Source organism: Pinus tabuliformis, chromosome 2_2 (genome assembly GCF_031772625.1).
Source record: "Pinus tabuliformis cultivar Carrire ecotype Pingquan chromosome 2_2, CPIR1, whole genome shotgun sequence".
Lineage (NCBI taxonomy): Eukaryota > Viridiplantae > Streptophyta > Pinopsida > Pinales > Pinaceae > Pinus > Pinus tabuliformis.
Genome location: NC_142300.1, coordinates 630,464,605 through 630,472,249, shown reverse-complemented (window position 1 = coordinate 630,472,249; position 7,645 = coordinate 630,464,605). Strand labels below are relative to the sequence as shown.

The 7,645-nt window shown below is 30.3% G+C and overlaps 1 long non-coding RNA gene across 1 annotated transcript in view; it reads left to right on the top strand.

The window, feature by feature from the left end:
* Positions 1–1,942: 1,942 nt before the first annotated feature.
* The window catches only part of LOC149194205 (uncharacterized), a 198,490-nt gene continuing 192,787 nt past the window's right edge, over positions 1,943–7,645 (top strand). Inside the window, exons 1-4 of the long non-coding RNA XR_016255038.1 lie at positions 1,943–2,067; positions 2,370–2,464; positions 2,601–2,681; positions 2,942–3,084. This is a non-coding gene — a long non-coding RNA (uncharacterized LOC149194205). The remainder of the gene's footprint in view (positions 2,068–2,369; positions 2,465–2,600; positions 2,682–2,941; positions 3,085–7,645) is intronic.

The window sequence follows — 7,645 nt, the reverse complement described above, 5'->3', positions numbered from 1 at the left end:
TGAATTTTTTTTTTTTTTTTAAGTAATTTTGTTTATTTTTGTTGTTTGTAGTGATAGTAACTTGTGAAGTTAGTTAGTTAGTTTTTTGTTTTACAAAGTCTTTTCCTAGTTATATTATATTAGTATTTAGTTGTAAATAGCTCTTGAAATAGTTTTTTAGGGAAACTAAGTTTGATATTATAAAAACTTGATTGTGCAACTAATTTATTGTAACCCAATTTCCCTATAAATTATGAATCCAATTATTATTTTATATTTTTCAATAACTATAGGTTTTGATAAATAGTTCCCTAATCTCAAAATAAAATATCAAAACTTCATTAATATTCTTTTTAACCATTATACCCACTCGTAATGAAATCAAATTAGTATATCTCTCTTTTAACTATTATAATCACTCAAAATGAATTCAAATTAAGATATTTTCCATACATCTTACACAAAAACATAATCCTATGATAAAATTTCAATCATAAATAATTTAAAATATATTTATAAAACCACATGCTATTTGATATTACTAAATATTTAGGTCGTAAAACTTTCGTATATATATATAAAATTAAAATACTATTTATTTGTCCAAAACAAACATGTAAATAATATAATGATATTATTTTAAAATTTTGTTAATAATTATTATTTATCTACATTTAAATAATATATTAATATTATTTTGAAAATTTATTAATAACTATTTAAATTGAATAGTGTTATTTTTATTATTATACCATATTCCTTATAAAAAAATATATATTTCAAATTCAACTCTATAAGCATTTTACAAAGTTAAAAATCCCGGGTAAATTTTTTATTATTATACCATATTCCTTATAAAAAATATATATTTCAAATTCAACTCTATAAGCATTTTACAAAGTTAAAAATCCCGGGTAAAGAAAATTCCCAGCGTGGAATCTCAATAAAGATTTCAAAATTCCAGTGACATAGAGTTCAAACTTTGTATCACAAATATATTTTCTTAATTTCCAATTAAAAACTATTTTTTCCATTAACACAATTTCGAAGTATCAGAAAAACTCTTTCAACTTCATTATCAATTACAAACGTGTAAGTTATAAAGTCACAAAACCATCTTGATTACTCTGAATTTTGTGCACCGCCCATTCAAACTACAAAAGCACAAATCTGCCTAGATTGCTCTGCATATTGTATACTAGTGCGCAGCCCAATTCAGCTATAAAAGCAGAAAAGCACAAAACTCGCACCAATTCAGCTATAAAAGCAAAAAAGCACAAAACTGCTTGGATTGCTCTGAGTTTAGTATACCGCCCGTTTAAGCTACAAAAGCACAAAACCGCTTGTATTCCTGTGAATTTTGTATACCGCCTAATCTTTTCTAGAAGCCTTGAGATGCGATTCAATGACGGTGGATTTGAAGATGAAACACATCTTTTTAAAAGCGGAGATGAGAAGGAATTAGAACTTGAAGTGAGGTTGTTACCGTTTGAAAGTAGTGGTATAAAACATTTTTGGAGTGCAGACATTGTTATTGGTAGCAGTTTCTTCTCATCTTCTTCTTTATTCTGCAATATATTGGCTTCCTTTTGTCATTCTTTGTTTAGTCCACCGCATGGCCATGCATTTTCGTGTTTTTCTCCTATTTGCAGTTGATCTGTTGTTCTTGATTTTATGTGTTTGTGGTTGATCTGCTATTCTTGATTTATGTTTTTGTGTGCATCTGCATTGTTTCTCGGCCGATTTTATTTTGTTGCTGTATTTAAAGAAGAAGATGAACGGATGGAAATGAAACTCAGGATTCTTTTTTGGAAGAATGGTCAGTGAATGTAGAAGGTGGTATGTTTATTTCTGGCTTATGTATTTTTTATTATTAGATAGATATTTACATAGTAACAAGTTACCTGTTAAATAGTTTTACAAACAGCGCTGAGGGTTTTTCCGTTGTCCTGATTTTGGGAGAGATTAACAGATTTTATTATTTCCGTCTCAGGTAAATTACAGGGTATTTTGTGTCCAGGAGAAAGTTTATTGGCATTTCAATGGAGAGAGCCATTCACAGAATTCTGAACTCACGCACTGCTTCGGGTAGGTCGCCTGCTTATCCAGGTTTTGGCTCCGTCAATTTTTTAGGGGTTTATACACTCAAATCAATTTTGACTGTATAATTTCTATCTCTGCAACGCATCTTCGGCGTAATCTCTGAGCTCACTTTCTCTCGCAGTCTTTATTACCTTCTGCTCTTTTATCTGTCTGAGGTGCTATTTGGTGGGTTTGCGAAACCGTAGATTCAATATTTATTTGATGTGGACGTCTAGTCTAGTCGGCACAGGTACGTAATCAATCTCAATTTTGGGAGAGCTTAACAGATTTTATTATTTCCGTCTCAGGTAAATTACAGGGTATTTTGTGTCCAGGAGAAAGTTTATTGGCATTTCAATGGAGAGAGCCATTCACAGAATTCTGAACTCACGCACTGCTTCGGGTAGGTCGCCTGCTTATCCAGGTTTTGGCTCCGTCAAATTTTTAGGGGTTTATACACTCAAATCAATTTTGACTGTATAATTTCTATCTCTGCAACGCATCTTCGGCGCAATCTCTGAGCTCACTTTCTCTCGCAGTCTTTATTACCTTCTGCTCTTTTATCTGTCTGAGGTGCTATTTGGTGGGTTTGCGAAACCGTTGATCTAGTTGGTGCACAGGTACATAATCAATCTCAATTTTTGGCACCGTCAATTTTTTAGGGGTTTATACACTCACATCAATTTTGACTGTCACAGGTACATAATCAATCTCAATTTTTGGCACCGTCAATTTTTTAGGGGTTTATACACTCACATCAATTTTGACTGTCTTCGCCCACTGGTTTGTTTTCTAATACATTTTATCCAGTTTCGACCATAATTTTTTTATCTCTGCGACGCATTTTCCGCGCAATCTCTGAGCTCACTTTCTCTCGCAGTCTTTATTACCTTCTGCTATTTGGTGGGTTCCGTACATTCAACATTTATTTGATGTGGACGTCTAGTCGGCCTGTCTGCGTGGAGAGTTGTTCTAGTTGGTGCACCGGTACATAATCAATCTCAACGCTCGCGTCCGGCACAGGTACGGACAGAGTCTGTCAATTCTGCCATTTCTCTGTCAAAATTAATGTAAACGCTCAACTTCATCTTAATAATTTACATTACATTTAGAGTGTTGGAAGGGAACCCATAGATTGTTATGTTTACAGCAAACTTAGAGATTAGAGCTGACCCGTAATAATGGTGCCAGCCGTCCGTCCTTGTTAAATTGTTTGTATGGTTATGGTAGATCCTCTGGGTTCTAAATTCACGTTTCGTTTTATACTCATAAAGTTTGAGATGAACTTTCTTTACTGACTTTTAAGCGGTTAAATAATTTAAAAATGAATTAAATTAAACATATAGGATATTTTGGTATTTACAAATGAAAGAAGTCTCCTGCTTTATAGTTATAAATATTAATTAAAAAAATAAATTGTGAAACATGAGTTAGAGTTACAATTGTTGTTATCATTAATAATAATAAAAGGTTAATAAATTATTATGGAATATTTAATTATTTCCACACAAATTTTATTTTTAATTTAAATAAGTTATTTTTAAAATTAATAATAATTATATTTATTTTATATATTATATATATATTTTTAGATTATAGTAAAATTAATAAATATATATATATATTATAGTAAAATTACTATTAAAAACATTTTTAAGGATTAAATTTGGTTATTGATGTTAGACATTTGGCTAATTCTAGGTGCTCGGTCTAAATCTTTTGGGTGAGGTGTATTAGTCTATGTTGATTACTATAGTATCATCAAGTGTTAGGAATCATCTTTTGGTTTCTCAATGAAGTTTCCCTTCTGAGAAAAATACACTATAAATTCAAACATTAGAATTTATATATAGAAATGTAGATAATATATTGATGTGTGATTTAGGTTGAGAGTTATTGTTGAACTAGCATTTAGAGAGATCATGCCTATAAATCTAGGTTAGTTCTGAGTCATTTTTTATGTCACAAGATACTAACAAAAGTTGCATATTGTATAGTTAATAGAACATGAGGTTATTAATGCTAGCTCTTGATTTTTAATTTTTTGAAAATATATATGTATATTAACTACTCAATTTATCTTTGGTCACAGTTATATTTGGTTAGCTTATAAAATCACATGACCTTTAGAGGGGTCAAAAGTCATTTAATCTTTGGCCACAACTATTTTAGCTCGCTTCTAAAATCACACAGCCTTTAAAGAGACCAATACCTACTTCAGGGATCAAACCTTTGTACCCTAGATATTACTAGCCCCACTTGACCAACCATACAGGCTTTCATTGAGACTAATCATAACTTAAACTTAACAAATAAAATTGTAACTTAGTACATCAATGAAACTTAACCAAAATTAACTTTCTTATTAAGTTGATTCATTTTTTTATAAATAGATATATTTGTGAAAAAATTCTATTTAAACATATATATAGAACTAAACATATATATAGTTTAGTAATTTTAGCCAATTTTGTAAATGCCATGATGACAATAGCCATAGATTATAGAGTTAGATAATATATTTATAAATGGCATGACCACAAATAACCATAGACTATATATGATATTCCATCTATGCTTAATATAGGTGAGATTAACTAGCTAAAGCCTTGTTGACATTGTTGAAACCCATGTTCAAATCCCATGAAAAAATGTAATTTGTATTGTGGAAGCTTATAGTAATGTTAAATTTAAGTGTCAAGTTAGGAAAGAAAATAAGTATAATGAATAACTCAACAATGGTGTGTTTAGTTGGGCTATCATGGACCAACTGCATGGGGTGGGACTAACAAATCAAGTAGGAGATTTATGAGGCCCTTTTGTATTGGAAGTTTGAAGTTTGATTAGCGAAATGAGTAAGACTATGAGTATTTACTAGGTACTCAAAACATATCTGGGTAGATAGGTTAGCTGGAGGAATTGAAAATTTGTCATAATTAAGCTTAAATACTTCATTCTAAATGCTATTCTTAAATATGCATTAAATGCAAATTAATATAAAATGAGAAAATTAACTTTTGTGTTTTATGTCTCTTTAAAATCAGATTCTACAAGTACTCAAAACTTTGTTAACATAATGGTTAAAACCATTACAACAATACATTTATTAAAAGCTCAACATATCACTTGTAAAAACTAAAAATGAACATGAAAATTAAAATTAAAAAATTTAAAATAACCCTAAATAAATAACTTTAACAAAATTTTATTTTAAGTTCCCCATCTTTAATTGGTTCTTTACCACCCTCTTTAAATTGGTTCTTTTAGGGCCCTCTTTAATTAATTTAATTATTTAGGTTCCTAGGTTCCTTTTGATGCAACAACTGCTGCCCATACTTGTTAACTAATTAGTACTATTAATACTAGTTATTTTAATTACAGTTAAATAATACTACTAATACTTGTTAATTTAATTATTTGGATTCCTCCTAATGCAACCACTGCTGCCCATGTTGTATCACGTTAAATCGGTAGGCAGTTTCAGCTCAATACGTTCACAATTTTCTGCTCTTTTATTTCTAAAAAGGCAATTTCAGCCCAATATGTTCACCATCCTCTGCTCTTTTAAGAGAGTTCGAGCAATCTTCATTCCTTTCTCTTGTTCTTTTATCTGTCCGGTGTGCTGTTTGGTGAGTTTGTGGTTAAGGTGAAAATTAAAGAAATAAAGAGCAGAAAACATAGTTTAACTGTACATTCAATATCTATTAGTTTAACTGTACATTCAATATCTATTTGATGTGGGCGTAGAGATTCAGTCGTTCTAGTGCAACCTTAAATTGCCCGTACATAATCGAAGAGCCCAGCACAGGTACGGATAGAGTCTGCCATTATATTTTTTTGAAGTTTCTTCTCTGCCAAAATTAATATGACGCTCCAACTTAGAGCACAGATACGGAAAGTTTGTCAATTCTGCATTTCTAATTTTTAGGGTTTTCCTCTCTCAAAATTAACTTGAGGCTCCAAATTCATTTTAATAACTTACGGTGAGAGTATTGAAAAGGAAAAACAGCACGGAACCAATACCTCGTTAGATTGTTATGTTTCAACAAGTATAGTGATTAATGGCGTCAGCCTAGCGGATTAAACAGTTTTGGTAGATCCTCTGGGTTTCACGTTTCATTTTGTACCGGCTAGTTTGAGATGAACTATAGTTACTTTAATAACTTCAAGTGATTAAATAATTTAAAAATGAATTAAATTAAACATATAAAGGGTATTTGGTTTATATATATAATGAGGTATTTTAAATTATAAATTTGTGTGATCCTATGTCTTGTCTAGATTACTTCAAAGAATTACTGATTTATTATGGTTAAAAAGAAAAAAGAAAAATCACTATAAATTTAAACATTATATTTTTATCTAGAAAAATAGATAATTTATTGATATGTGGTTTAGGTTTTGAGTTATTGTTGAGCTAGTATTTAGTTTGATCATGCTTATGAATCCAGGTCAATTACTAGCCATTTTATATGTCACAAGATGCTAACAACGCTTGCATATTGTATAGTTAATATAACTTGAAGTTACCAATGGTAGCTCTTGATTTTTTTCTTTGTAGGAAATATATATGTATATTAACTATTAGTTTCACCTAATCAACATTTACACTAGAAGTCATTCGACCTTTGTCCAAAATCATATTTGGCTTACTTGTAAAATCACATGACCTTTGAGGGGCCAACAAGTATTTGAGGAAGCAAACCTTTGTACACGGGATATTACCACTCTCAGACCAACTATACTCACAAAATTATAACTTAAGAAGTAAAATTGTGAATTAGTACACCAATCTTGACATATAAAACTAACTTCCTTATAAGTTGATTCATTTTTATAAATACATATATCCATCATTAAATTCTACATACACCTGTATAGTCTAGTTTAACATCATAGTTGCTAATAAATTCTACATACACATATATAGTCTAGTTTAACATCATAGTTGCTAAAATACTATTGACTTATAAAATAAGAATTATAATGCTTTTTGTTCAGTAATTTTAGACAATTTTGTAAAATTTGCCATGATGGCAAATAGCCATATACTATAGAGTTAGATTAGATATTGTAAATGTCATGACCACAAATAACCATACATTATAGAAGAAATTATAATTATACTTTACATAGGTGAGGCTAATTAGCTAAAGCCTTGTTTTCATTATGGAGACCCATGTTCAAATCCCATAGAGATATAAAGAAAAAGTATTTTTTTATTGTGGAGGCTTATAGTAATGTTAAATTTAAGTGCAAGCTAGGAAAGAAAATAGATATAATGAATAACTTAGCAATGGTGTGTTTAGTTGGGCTATCATGGACCAAAGGCATAAAGTGGGACTAACAACGAAGTAGGGAGATTTGGGAGGCACTTATGCATTGGAAGTTGGTTAAAGAGATGTGTAAGTAGTAACAAATTTCTACATGGTCCTCGTGGTCTTTCAATATGAAAACATCAACAACAAGGTGGGGAGTGATGATCAATATTGAAGATCAAAACTCAAAATATGCTTGGGTAGAGATGTTAGCTAAGGAGTTGATTTTTTTTTTTTAATTAAGCTTAAATGCTTTATTGTAAATG